Below are 14,774 nucleotides of genomic sequence, written 5' to 3' on the forward strand. Positions count from 1 at the left end.
TTTAAGGGTGCACATAACCAAAATAGCATCGATTGCAATCCATGTCTAAACCGAAAATGCATCAACAAATACGCTCTAGATGGCCTGTAGCATCCAAAAAAATCATGCTACAACAAATACCTACATATCATCAAAAGCATTGCCTATCTTGGGATCTTTGTCATTTATATCACCTTCTGAGCATTAACATAAGACAAAAAAATGTAGCATGTGAAGATTTTTTTTTTGTGATGGGTACATTTTTAGTAGGGTCATGATAGAGGAGTTTGACAACCGATTTCTCTAACATCAAGGTACATAGAGGGCTTGGTACTCTTGATTAAATATGAGCTCCATACCCTAGTACATGACAAAATCCAATGGAAACATTGCAATCCCCCCAATCCTAAAATCCTGAAAAACTGATAAGTTTACTGGATTTTGAGTCAGATCTAAAATTCTACTTCCTCCATATGAAATCCAATGAGGTCGAAACCACTCTCAAACATCCTAAGTCATTTCATGATAATGTTAAAAATTTAAGTAAAAGGATGAAAATGAAAGAAAAAGGAGAATGTCACTCTTACTTTAAGAATTTAACATTACCATGAATTGCATATCAATACTAGGGCCATAGGATTGAATATTTGGCTGCCCCACTCAAAAATTCTTGTTTCCAATCATCAATAGCTCCCTGTATTGCTTCCAAATTAGTAAGGAGTGCAAATTTTTTTAGGCAGCATGCCCTCGAGGTCGCTTCCGATGAGATCCTCCTCAGAGCGCTCTTTGGGGGGGTGCTCCCCCGCAGCCCTGCTTGGATCTTTCTCTTGTAAAAAGACTTCGTACTTTTTCTCTTCGACATTATTGGAGACTCGAATGCATTTTGACATTTGGAGCTAGAATTTTGATCTTATTTGGAGCTACTTCATGGTTTATGGTTCGATATATCTTATTGTCATCTTGTAAGTGCTTTTTGTTGAATATTTTCTTTTGAATAATGTCTAATAATGTATGGAATTGTTGCAACTAGTTAATGTTCCTGTGCCCTAATTTGTTGAATATCATTGTAAAAGGCTATTTGGTTAGCAATTGCATATGTTACTTGTTGTCACCCAAGTTATATAACTAAGTGTGGGGAAAGTTTCCAACCCCACAAGGTGTAAAACTTATGCGACAACATTTTTGGCGCCATTGTCAGGGATAAGTTTCTTGTTATCGACACTTCAACATTTCATCCAGAACTATTTCTAGTTCTTGAGTTCCTTTTGACTAACATTTCAGTTTTTTGCATTTTGGATTTTAGAGATAGATTCATATTCAATTGGTGACTCCACTTCTTTCATTTTCTGCAATAATTTTTGCTAGAGGCCCTCTTCTCGTAGATTTCTTGCCTGTCTTGAACAAGAACCTTTCTCTGATATCCATTTTCTCTTAAGTGATCATGAATAACTTGTTCGACCCTACTCTAAGGATTGTGCCTTGAAGTTTACACCTTGTGGGATTGGAAACTTTCCCCACACTTAAGTGTACAACTCGGGAAACAACATTACACATTGCATGACAATAGATGAATGTTCCTAGTGGATAAGATTTTGTCCTTCCATGAAAATCCATAAATATTCAGTGGGTAAATGTCAAAGGTCGGTTGCTAGGGCATCAATCTTTAACCTCCTTAAGGACGGCTTTGGCCAATTTAGAATCATCTTAAACTCCATAGCCAAAGGAACTAGGCACTAGTCCAAGAAGTTTGGTGATCACTTCCTCTTTTCTCCTTTTCTCCTCTCAAAAATTTCAACCCCTCTTTCCTAGGATGGCTAGCTAGGTCATCGAGCAAATTCTCCTGGAGAAGGATTTTTGGGATTCCATTTAGATAGAACTCTTCCTTAGTGCTTCCCCTTGATGATCTTAAATTTTGGTGGAATTCTCACAATTAATTCTTCGTAAATCCTTGTGCCCTAGGTGTGCCCTAGAAGGGAAACCTAGCTTGTTTTTCCTTGGATAGGTGGCTTTCTTGAGGGTTGTATGAGCTTTGTACTTGTTATAATAAATCATAAAAGACTCTTTCCCCTTACTTTCCATGACTTAGTGAATACTTTGGAAGCATTTCTTCCCAATGATGTCAAGGTCTCCTAAGTCTGATGACCGAGAGTGAGGGAAGTGAACTAGGCGCTAACTGGCTAGCGAAATCCTCTGGAACCATTAGGGGGTTGAACTATATTGTAACAACCCATCTAATTGACCCATTAATAAAAACGTTAAACTTTATAATATATGAATATATCTATATATATACATTAAATTTTATGATATATAGTTAGACTTTACAAATATAATGTTATAAGTATATATATATATCATTAAATATTTATAACATATACTTGATAAAATGTTATAAGGAAAAATCATTTAATGTTTATAAAATATATTAAATGAAATGTTATAAGAAATATCATTAAAGTTATACCATGTATTAAAGAAATGTCATGAATATATATATAAGTTAAAGTTATGAACTTATGCAATAACGTGTCAACGTAGATATCAATCAAACTATATATATATCAGATATAATGGATCATATAAAGAATATCTGAACTCATAAAGACTACCCTACCTACTGAGGATTTATGACAAAGAAATATCACAGAGAGACATGAATGCTGAGAGGCGGTGGCTGCAAGTGGGAGGGCGGCCACCGCCAGGCGGGGGGATATATAGCAGAAGCCTGAGCCGGGAGCAGGGGGGCGGAAAAACGAGAGAAGTATAGACTCATTAGCAGGAAACCCGGAGAAGAGATTTTACAGTGGAAGAGCTTTGAGTGATCTGAGTTCTGGGCACGGAGGGACAGAGAGCCTCTGTGGAGAGCTTCTCTGGATCGGGCAACCAGGTTGCTCTGTCTGGTCGGGTGGTATTGGCCATCTTGAAATTGAATCAAAGGATTACCAGTTCAGCAGCGGAATCGGAAGTCGGCAAGCAGCTCAGGTAGGTGCAGATTTCAATTTTATGTATTACTGTTTTCAAATTTCATATGCGTGTCTATCTGGTTACTGCAAATTAGGAATTAGGGCACTACACATGGTATCGATTTTCGGGAGTCAATAGAGCTATCGCGTTTCCAAGAGCTATCGATTTTCCCAATATAGGTTTCTACAAGAAATTTCAAGCTACAAATTTGATTAGAATTGAGGAAGTTTTAAATATCAACAGAAATTTACAGTAATCCAAGATTCATACGTAATGTAACAATGGCCTTTTGAGTTTTTTTTTCCAATGCTGTATCAATTCAGATCATCAAATATTCATTTAAAACTACGGATTATCTAACTTTTTATATTATCAAATTCTGACCATTTAAAAACATTTTTACAGAATTACATCACTTCCAGACCTGTTAATTTATTTTTGAATCCAGAGAAGCAATAACTGATCACCTTGTATAAACTCTTTTTATTTGAATTTTATACTTCGACTGGATCTATCTCAATTCGTCAAAGGAATATGGATTTTTTTTTTTCTTGTACATGTTCCATGGCTTTAACACTACTGCTATGTTCTTTTGTCAATGAAATTATTGCAACAACCTATGGCAAAATGAGATAGGAAACTCTGTTACAGGGTACAAGTACTGAGCTTAAATCAATAAATGACAGCTGAAACATTTGGCAGCAAAAAAAAAAAATAAATACATCCACCCTATCCAGTACCAGTCTTCTTTTATATCTTTGTGCTTCGCCTTAGTTTACACAAAATACAAGGTTAGACTATCTCTTGTGCCCTAATGCCAGCAACAAGGGTACTACATCCTTTGTTCTGATATCTGTTCTGTCTTTCAAATACTTTTCTGGGTCCTCTGCAGTTAGGGACCAGAACTCTGAATCCTCGCAGATGCAAAAATGTTGAACGCAAATTTTCTAGGATTACAAGTTTATTTTAAATTAAAATGAAACAGGCCGTGTACCATGTTAGCTAGCATATAATCTGATGTTGTGTCGATGTTGGACAGTTATTCGGTTTATGGTGTCGTATTGTTATAATGTGCTTTGGCATGGTGCGCCTTGAAAGAACATATAAAATTGTGTGTGTGCATCTCTTAAATAAATGAATATTGATATTTATAAAGACACAGGAAATTACATCAAGTTTGTTCAAACAATTATATCTTTATATATGCACAACTAAAGCACAATACACAATGATTCTCCATTTGTGGTAATAAGTTGAGTATGTCCTTCTTGTGATCTACGTTGAGTACTGTATAAATCTGCTGGGTTTACTTTACTGGATTAGGGTTTGTTGAAGTTAACTCAGTGTTACAGAAGTATCTGTGTGCACTGAGGAAATAGATATAGTGTTTAGGTGCAGTGATGATGTGCAGTCATGTAGCACTGCCATAAATAAAGTACAATGTATGGATCATGTGATATAGACATGCCCAGTGATGATAATTATGATTTATACTTAATATTTCAGTAGGCAATATTATTTTAGTTACTAAGTTAGGAGTCAGAAATGCAAAAAACACTGTTCATAATTGGAAAATCATAGTCCATAGCTGTAAAACTCTAACCAAGAGAAATAAACTATCCACAAATCATATCCTCTGCTCAAAGAAAGAAACAATGCACGCAAGCAAGCGGCTGTCCTCTGTTTAAAGGTTCACTGCCTGTGCACTCCATCAGTGAGAAATGTTGTTAACTCCTTAACTGCATGCCCTAGATTATTCGTTCTTTTCATGAAAGACAGTTAAACTTTTAATTAAATCTAAGCCTCCTCTTACAAGTCAGTTTCCATCACAGTTACACCACTGCTGCACCTTCACTGAAATCATCCCTGTTGTACCCTCATTGAGGTCACCATTGCTGTACCTTTATTGAGATCATAACAATGTGGTCCTTATGATAGCTATGCTGAGATAAGGATCAGGACCTTGTCTTCATAAAAGGACAAGATCATGACTGCTATTTTCACCAAGATCTTGACTATGTCTAGAATGCCAAATGTATAACTGTGAGGTCACAATCATGCCGAGATTGTGACTGTGTAATGCTAAGAGCGCCATATACTTAAATAAATTAAGTTCAGCAATTAAATTGAGTATGCATCCTGGTAGCCATTAAAAACTATATGTTATAATAGTGGTTCATGTTTTAATCCATGGCCAGCTCCTATCACTCATTAGGCGCTTAATATTAATATATTTATATCAAACTGTTGTGAAATAATATATTTTAATGTGCTATAAAAGTACCTCAAATTCCTCTGCCCAGAGCAACTATAGCGTTGATCTGTGCAATCATTAAAATCAGTACTCATCTGTATAAAGGTGTGACATTCTGCCATATGTTTTGTCATGGCAGGAAACCAATCAGTTAGCACACTCCCTTCACCTGGAGGAAGCTCTACTTCTGAGTTGATTACTTTTGACTTTTGGAATTTCAAATTAGCTAATACATGCTCCAATCAGTGGAGGCACCAACATGTTAAAACCAATAGCAAACTGCTTGCAATTTATTGCCGAAGTGGTCAATGCTGGTAAACATACAAACTAAAGATTTAATACATACCCTTGTAATTTATTCGGGGTATGGATACAGATGACCCCCTTAAATGTTATAGACAGGTTGAGGTATGACAGTTATGTTACCGATGTACATTGTAAACGAAAAGCTAACATTTTCGTTTTGGGGATGTCATTAGGTAAATAAACTTTGGATGTCTTACCTTAGGGCACTACACTTCTGCATTATTCATTTTTTTCATTTTTTTTAGAAAACCCTGCATTAGGACAAGGAGGTCGCGTGGCCACCCTCCTTGACCTCGGTACCAGTAAGATCCGCCTAGCGGGTAAAAATAGCAAAACTATACCCGTTTTTAAATGTGAAGTTGCAAAGAAATTGGTGTGTTAAAATTTGGTTATCCGCCTCCATTTTTTTTTATATATATACATTTTATTTGTGTTCAGGGACCATTACGATGGTAAAGACGTATGAGCGACGACGACGTGATCAGGCAGCATCATCACCATTAATGCCGCCACCGTCGCCATCGCCATCCCCCTCACCCTCGTCACCACCAAGGCAATCGTCAACATCAAACGCTCCAACGCCAGAGTTGACTGTGATAATGAACTCTTTGGAGGCCTTGTTGGAAACATTAAAGGAATCAACTAAGGCTAAAAACAAAGAGGAATTTCAGCATGTAGCCACCATTTCAGCGGAACCACATAATTTGGAGCCCAGAGGATCGAGAGAAGACATCTCAAGAGAGCTTCAGAAAATTAGACTCCCAGAATTTTCAGGAGGTCGAGCTGGTGAACGCGCTGAGGCATGGTTGGAGGGGATGAACCGGTGCTTTAGGTTAAGAGAATATTCGCCTTCAGCAAAAACAAAAATTGCGGTGTTTCAACTAAAGGAAAGTGCCCTGATTTGGTGGGGAAACCTGGAAAAGCAGCTACATCTTACATCAGACAACGTTCCTTGGGATCTGTTTGAGGAAAGGTTCCGCGCGAAGTATTTACCTCCATACTTTCAACAGCAGCAAGCCAGAGCCTTTCATACACTAATTCAGGGAAGTAAAACGGTGGAAGAGTACGAAATAAGGTTTATGGAGCTGGTAAAATACATTCCCTACTTAGACTCTGATGAACGTCAAGCTGAACGCTTCATATTTGGGTTAAACCCTCGCATCAGAGCCTTGGTAAGCATGTGGAAACCATCATCGGTAGCCGAGGCAGTCGAATGTAGCCGTTATGCAGAAGAACACCTTGGAATCAAAAAGGATATAGGACCAGCAGGGCCTTTACAATCAGGACTTCCAGGGAAGGCTCCCCGGAACTTTTTCAGAGGAGGTAGCTCGAGGCCACCTTACGGTAACAGGTTCACCCCAAGTCTGGGGACAAGAGTTCCCATGGCTGTAAACACTATAGCTGCGGAATCGTCCAGCACCAGACCATGGGCATCGCAAGGGACTACCGGTAGAGGAAGGGGTGCGAGAGGAACCAACATAGGAGGACGCGGCTCGTTCCCTAGAAACTCACACCTTAATTCAAGAGGATCAGCGCAGCTCAATTGTTGGGGATGTGGGGGGCCGCATTTCCAGCGTAACTGCCCAGAAGCGTCATCGGACATATTGCAAAGCACTGGGAGGGAGCCGATATCAGCCAAGCGAAGTAATCATAGAATTCATGCAGTAGTCAACCACGACCAAGCAGCCCATCAATCCACTGTAGTGGAATCTTCAGGTATTATCAATGGTGTAAAACTCAAAATCTTATTTGATACTGGTGCCACAGATAGTTTCATTTCGTCATATGCATTAAACAAATGTGGGCTGGCAGCTCGTAGACAAAATGATTTCCACCAAGTGGAAATGGCCTCAGGAGAACTCCAAACCGTGGGCTTGAGTGTGGATCAATGCAAAATTGACCTAGGGGTCTGTTCGACTAAACTAAAAGTCTACGTCACCGCCCTAGGGACGTATGATCTTATCATAGGTATGGATTGGCTGGAAGCTCACCAGGCGTGGGTAGATTGTTATGGAAAAAGGATTTTGGGCTTAAATGATGAGGGAGAAGTAATCCAAATTCAAGGAATCAAGAGAGAAATTTCCTTGCGCTACATTTCGGCAATGCAGGTGAAGCGTTGTTTAAGAAAGGGTTGTCAGGCTTATGCAATTCACGAAGTAAGCCAGGAAAAGGGACCGTCCTTAGAACAATATCCGGTGTTAGCCGAGTTCCCGGATGTATTTCCAAAGGAACTACCTGGATTACCCCCGGTAAGAGAATTGGATCTCACTATTGAGTTAAAGCCCGGTACCCAGCCGATTTCTAAAACGCCTTATAGAATGACAGCCCCAGAACTTCAGGAATTGCAAATCCAGTTGAAGGAACTACTCGATATAGGGCTTATTCGGCCCAGTACCTCACCTTGGGGCGCTCCTGTAATTTTTGTGAAGAAGAAAGATGGATCCTTAAGATTATGCATAGACTATCGGGACTTGAATCAAGCTACAGTAAAGAATCAATACCCTATGCCGCGAATCGATGATCTTTTCGATCAAATGAAAGGAGCTTCTGTCTTTTCAAAAATTGATCTTCGATCAGGGTATCATCAGCTAAGGATTTCTGAAAATGATATCTCTAAGACAGCATTCCGGACACGTTTTGGGCACTATGAATTTACTGTGGTACCATTTGGGTTAACAAATGCACCAGCCGTATTCATGAATCTTATGAACAGTGTTTTCCGTCAGTATCTTGATAAATTTGTACAAGTCTTTTTAGATGATATTCTCATCTATTCCAAGAATGAAGAAGAGCATAAGGAGCATTTGCGGTTAGTATTGTCCTGCCTTAGAGAACGTCAGTTATATGGAAAACTGTCCAAGTGTTCCTTCTTTCAGGAAAAGATTCATTATTTGGGTCACATCATATCAGGTGAAGGGATCTCAGTAGATCCTGAGAAGGTAAAAGCGATCATGGATTGGCCAATACCGAGAAATGCACATGAGATACGAAGTTTTATGGGCTTAGCAGGTTATTACCGGAGATTTGTGGAAGGATTCTCCAAAATCGCGAAGCCAATCACAACCCTCCAGCGTAAAGGTGTTAAGTATGAGTGGACCGAGGAATGTAATAATGCATTCTCTGAACTCAAAAGACTACTCACTAGTGCGCCAATCCTAAGAGTCCCGGATATGGGCAAAGACTTTACGGTATGTACGGATGCATCCAAGCAAGGGCTGGGTGCAGTGTTAATGCAGGACAGGGGAGTGATAGCTTATGCTTCCAGAAAGCTAAAACCTCATGAAGAACTTTATGCTACTCACGATTTAGAATTGGCCGCTGTAATGCTAGCTTTAAAGATCTGGAGACACTATTTGGTAGGACGAAAGTTTACACTTAAAAGTGACCATCAAAGTCTACAATATTTGTTCACCCAAAGAGACTTAAATGCCAGGCAAAGGCGATGGAGTGAATTCCTAAGTGAGTATGACTTCGGAATATCATATATTAAGGGAAAGGAAAATGTGGTAGCCGATGCCTTAAGCAGGAGACCCCGGATATTTTCTCTCATACCCATTAAAGCGGACTTAAGACAACGAGTGCTGGATCGTCTTATAAAAGACAGCTGGTATTTAAAAGTGAGGGCAAGTCTTGAGGGGATTAAGGCAAAAGAATCTAAGTTCGAGGGTTATGAATTAGAAAGCGATGGGATCTTGCGATTCTATGGAAGGATGTACATTCCTGATGATAAAGATCTTCGAGATACCATCCTCGGGGAAGCTCACAAAGCCGTATATTGTGCTCATCCTGGAGTAGGGAAAATGTATGCGGATACCAAGAAACTCTTCTTTTGGGCAGGCATGAAGCGTGATATCGCTCAATTTGTTGCAAAATGTATGGAATGTCAGCAAGTAAAGGCAGATCATTGTCACCCAGCGGGTCTCTTACAACCCCACGACATACCTATGTCCAAATGGGAGACCATCTCTATGGATTTTATCACTGGACTACCTCTTACTTCTCAGAGACACAATGCCATTCTGGTAGTGGTGGATAAATTAACAAAAAGCGCCCATTTTATTCCGGTAAAAGATACTTATGATGTTGCTGACGTGGCTCGAGTATTCATAAACGAAATTATCAGATATCATGGAGTACCTAAAAAGATTATATCCGATAGAGATTCACGATTCACTTCCAGATTCTGGACGTGCATGCAGACAGCCTTAGGTACTCAGCTAAATTTAAGCACTGCCTACCATCCTGAGACTGATGGGCAAACTGAAAGAGTAAATCAAGTACTTGAAGACATGTTGCGAATGTATGTAATGGATCAGCAATCACTCTGGGAAAAGTATTTACCCTTGGTTGAATTCGTATACAACAACAGTCACCACAGTTCGATTGGGATGCCTCCATTTGAAGCTTTATATGGCAGACCGTGCAGAACACCGTTAAGTTGGGACAGGTTAGAAGATCGAGTAATAATAGGACCAGAATTAATCCATGAAATGGAAGTGCAGGTCAGCCAGATTAGACAGCGATTAAAGGAAGCACAGGATAGACAAAAGAGTTATGCTGATGCTCACCGATCTGATAGGAAGTATGAAGTAGGGGACCAGGTCTTCGTCCGCATCAAGCCAAATAAAAGTACTATTCGATTCGGAAAAGGGACAAAGTTGTCACCCCGATTTATAGGACCGTTTAAAGTCGTGGAAAGAGTTGGACCTGTTGCCTATCGTCTTGCCCTGCCACCTCACCTGCATAGAATTCATAATGTATTTCATGTTTCTGTATTAAGGCATTATGTAGCTGATCTATCTCATAACATCCAGTGGAAAGAATTGCAGGTATCGGACGAGGGAGTCATAACGGTCGAACCGTTATGTATACTAGAACGTAGAGTTCGACCGCTGAGGAACCGCCTGGTGGACCAAGTTAAGGTCCAGTGGGACAAGTATAGTCCTGGATCAGCGACTTGGGAGAATACAGAGGACATATGTCAGAGATACCCTAGTTTATGTCCATTTTGAAGAACTTTACACTATGTTTAGTATATATATTTACTTCACCTCTGTCAGAAAACCAAAAACATTTGAATGATTAGTGATAAACATGAAACTTTGCGGCATAATATATGTTTAAATTCTTGCTGGTACATGGATACCAAAATAATATGTGTTTAATTCCTGCTGGTACATGGATACCAAAACAATATATGTGATTATATTACTAAATTATAAATGTTGAAGTAAAGATTAAGACCGTCAAATGAATTTACTTCTGGTAGAAATTGAACAATATAAATCTGTTTTATTTTATGCATGTCAAAACGAGCAACTGAAATAAAAGACAGGAAGTGAATACACCCTATAGAAAAGTCAGAATACATGCATAGAAAATAAACAAAATTCTGTTATATGTAGATAATACATAAGTTATTTCGAATATGCTGATGCACATTTTACAAATGCTGGGTAAGTGTAAGATTGCAGATAAACTTGCAGATAAACTATGATTGCAGATAATTGATCCAATTTTCGAGATGACCACGTGATGACAGAACTCAGATCAGTTAAAGCTCAAAGTGATTCTATGATAGGGTAGTAGCCCTGATTCTACTGGAGGGGTGGAGGTGTTACCCACCGTTTATCCTCCGAATCCTGGAGTCATGGGAGGACTGTGCGAGTCACGCTCCCCTAGACGTGTGATGATGACTGCCGGATGCCTACTGGGAATCAGGTCGGTATAGCCAACGCTGTTACCTTCGTGTTATGAATGGTGAGGTCAGTAAATCGACGCCATGGCATACTCTAGTAGAGGACGGATAGGAAGGGAGCAGAAGAGATTAGGGAGGAAAGGATGAGTTTGAATAGCTTGGGGACCTGGATAGATAAGGGCATACCTATTAAAACCTTGAACCTAAAGCTCTAACTTCGGGACGAAGTTTTCAGAAGGGGGAATGTATGTAACAACCCATCTAATTGACCCATTAATAAAAACGTTAAACTTTATAATATATGAATATATCTATATATATACATTAAATTTTATGATATATAGTTAGACTTTACAAATATAATGTTATAAGTATATATATATATCATTAAATATTTATAACATATACTTGATAAAATGTTATAAGGAAAAATCATTTAATGTTTATAAAATATATTAAATGAAATGTTATAAGAAATATCATTAAAGTTATACCATGTATTAAAGAAATGTCATGAATATATATATAAGTTAAAGTTATGAACTTATGCAATAACGTGTCAACGTAGATATCAATCAAACTATATATATATCAGATATAATGGATCATATAAAGAATATCTGAACTCATAAAGACTACCCTACCTACTGAGGATTTATGACAAAGAAATATCGCAGAGAGACATGAATGCTGAGAGGCGGTGGCTACAAGTGGGAGGGCGGCCACCGCCAGGCGGGGGGATATATAGCAGAAGCCTAAGCCGGGAGCAGGGGGGCGGAAAAACGAGAGAAGTATAGACTCATTAGCAGGAAACCCGGAGAAGAGATTTTACAGTGGAAGAGCTTTGAGTGATCTGAGTTCTGGGCACGGAGGGACAGAGAGCCTCTGTGGAGAGCTTCTCTGGATCGGGCAACCAGGTTGCTCTGTCTGGTCGGGTGGTATTGGCCATCTCGAAATTGAATCAAAGGATTACCAGTTCAGCAGCGGAATCGGAAGTCGGCAAGCAGCTCAGGTAGGTGCAAATTTCAATTTTATGTATTACTGTTTTCAAATTTCATATGCGTGTCTATCTGGTTACTGCAAATTAGGAATTAGGGCACTACATATATGATCTTGGGGAGGATGTAGGAGAGAGGGATACTCCTAGCATCTGAGGTTGAAAGAAAAATACTTTGGATAGATATTTGGCTCCTCCTCTGGATCTAGGAGGTAATCTTATGGGTGGGAGGCACCTCGCTCTAGATCCAATTTAGAGTCTATCCCTCTATCACTCTAAGGATGTGTGCATTGATGTACAGTTCAGCACCTTCAAACCGATCTCAATGATATAAGTCAATCTCCCAAAAGGGAAGGATGAGAGAGACTCAAGGTCTCACTATTCTACTATCTAGTGCACTCTAGGACTCTACCTATTCCTTGTTACTCCATTATGATGAATCAACATGAAAAAATGAGATGATTGTCCCGGTCATCCCAAGGTAAGGCATTGCATGCAAGCACTGAAATTTATGGCTAAATATCTCACCGACAAAGAGGGGTCCTCATACTGAAAGAAAGTAGAGAGGGAGACCCCAAGTTCTTAGAGGCAATGATAGTGTCATTTGATCTCATAGTACAATGTGCACCTAAAAATGAGATGCATCTCTCTCTCCAACTCTTATAGGTGGCACATCTATAAAATCCTATCAAACCATAGTATATGGTGGTTCGTCTCCATCCAAAGTCAATAAGACCCAACCTAGAGTTTCCGAAAGAGATCCTAAGTGAGTGCATCCAATACCTGCATGTATAAGGGGAGCAAACGATGATTCCATCCCATAGCTCCAAAAAGTGCTCTAGGAAGGACATCTTCTAACCTAGGATCCTCAAAGGTGCGATCCAAGTGATCTGAATGTACAATCTATAGATATCATCTCTGATAGTTTGATTATCAACAAGAGATGGCTCAATGCATCAAGGGAGAATCTAAGCAAGCAAAGGCGCTCTTAGAAGATAGCATCAACTAGAGATGCCAAGATGCCGCTGAGAACCAATATCATGCATGGCCTTGGGGGGATCCGAAGCAAGATCCTTTGAGGAGCAAAATGCAAGGTAGGGGTACCTCTCTCTCTATGACAGTGTCTTTGGAAGATATAACTCTATAAAGGAAAGAGACCAAGAAAAAAATGACCTCGAGGAAAAAATGGGTGGACATCAAACTCTACCTGATTAATGGGTTGCAAAACCATCCACTTGTAGGACCTGGGAAGCAAGGTCTAGGCTCCCTCCATCCTAGTCCAATCTATCTATAACAAGCCCAGCTTCTAGATCTCAGAGCTATAGAGAATTGAGGCTCTAATAATCACCTCCATGATGTAGAGATTGGATGAGATGACCTAAATCTGATCCTAGAAGCATTATCTCTTAACAAGGGCTAGGGAGAAACCCCTTACTAAGTGGAGGCTAGAGGGCCTACCACATATCAAAACAAGGCCCTATGAATTGTGCTCCCAGGTAAGTTTAAGTTCTGGTGATCTCAATCTTTGCCCCCTAGTAGTAGAAATGTAAGTATGTAAGACAAATATTCGATGCACTAATGACAGTGGATTAATGTTTAATGTCTCGAGTTTCATATGGGATAATGAATGTTGGGTACAAGAATTAAGAATACTAAAAATTTTAACTTGAAAAATTAAACTGAAATCAATTGTTTAGATATTCTTTAATATGTATGCTAGATAGGCATCTTCTAACCCTAAGGTTATGTGGATTCATTGTTTGCATAGTGTTTGGTTACTCCAACTCAATTACAAGCTTCAAGTTTGCCTTCGTTAGTTGTTTATTCAAGGTTTCCTTCCAAATCCCACCTTGCCAAAAGTGGGTTAACAAATAGTCTCTGTTTATGTTCTCGCTAATTAGAGACCTTGAAGCACATCCTATGGGAGTGCAAGTTCACTAGAATTTGATGGAAATATGTTCAAGATCAACATTCAGTTTTGTTAAATAGCATTTTTCAACAATGAGGTGTTCGGTTCTTTCCCCTTTACCTGGCATTTGGGACTATTTTGATATTACTATGTCATTTACCAACTAGAAGCTATGGTGCAAATACTATGGTGCAAATATTTTTCCAGAAGTGGTATATTTGCAATTTTCTGTTAAAGGCTATGTAATAAGGATGCCAAATACTTAAATGCAGTAGTTTATTCTAAATTTATTGTAGAGTTAGTAGCTATACAAGGCTCCATTGTATACACCCTCCAACTTTTATTTTCAGCTTTCTTGTAAATAGTCTCTTGTTAATATAATAAATATTTTCAAGGAAAAAAATGATGGAGGTTTCTTAAGTATCTACTCCAAATAGCAATCAAATGCTTGTATAAAGAAGGCATGTACCCTGGAACAGAAAGCAAGTAAAATTTGTTATTGTATGAGGTAGGAGCATTCTAGATGTCAACAAGACCTAGAAGGGCTCATCACATTTACTAAAGGGAGTTGGTTCCCTTAATTTGATTTTATTTAATTAAGTTATGAAGATAGAATTAGAAGGATTGTTTTATAAATATGATGTAATAGAGATTGATTAGAAAATAG

General features: G+C 39.0%; 1 protein-coding gene across 1 annotated transcript in view; it reads right to left on the reverse strand.

Moving 5' to 3' along the window:
• The window catches only part of LOC149254087 (guanine nucleotide-binding protein subunit gamma 3-like), a 144,732-nt gene that overhangs the window by 62,380 nt on the left and 67,578 nt on the right, over window positions 1–14,774 (reverse strand). The gene's annotated exons all lie outside the window — the stretch shown is intronic.

This window comes from Pinus tabuliformis, chromosome 7 (genome assembly GCF_031772625.1).
Source record: "Pinus tabuliformis cultivar Carrire ecotype Pingquan chromosome 7, CPIR1, whole genome shotgun sequence".
Classification (NCBI taxonomy): domain Eukaryota; kingdom Viridiplantae; phylum Streptophyta; class Pinopsida; order Pinales; family Pinaceae; genus Pinus; species Pinus tabuliformis.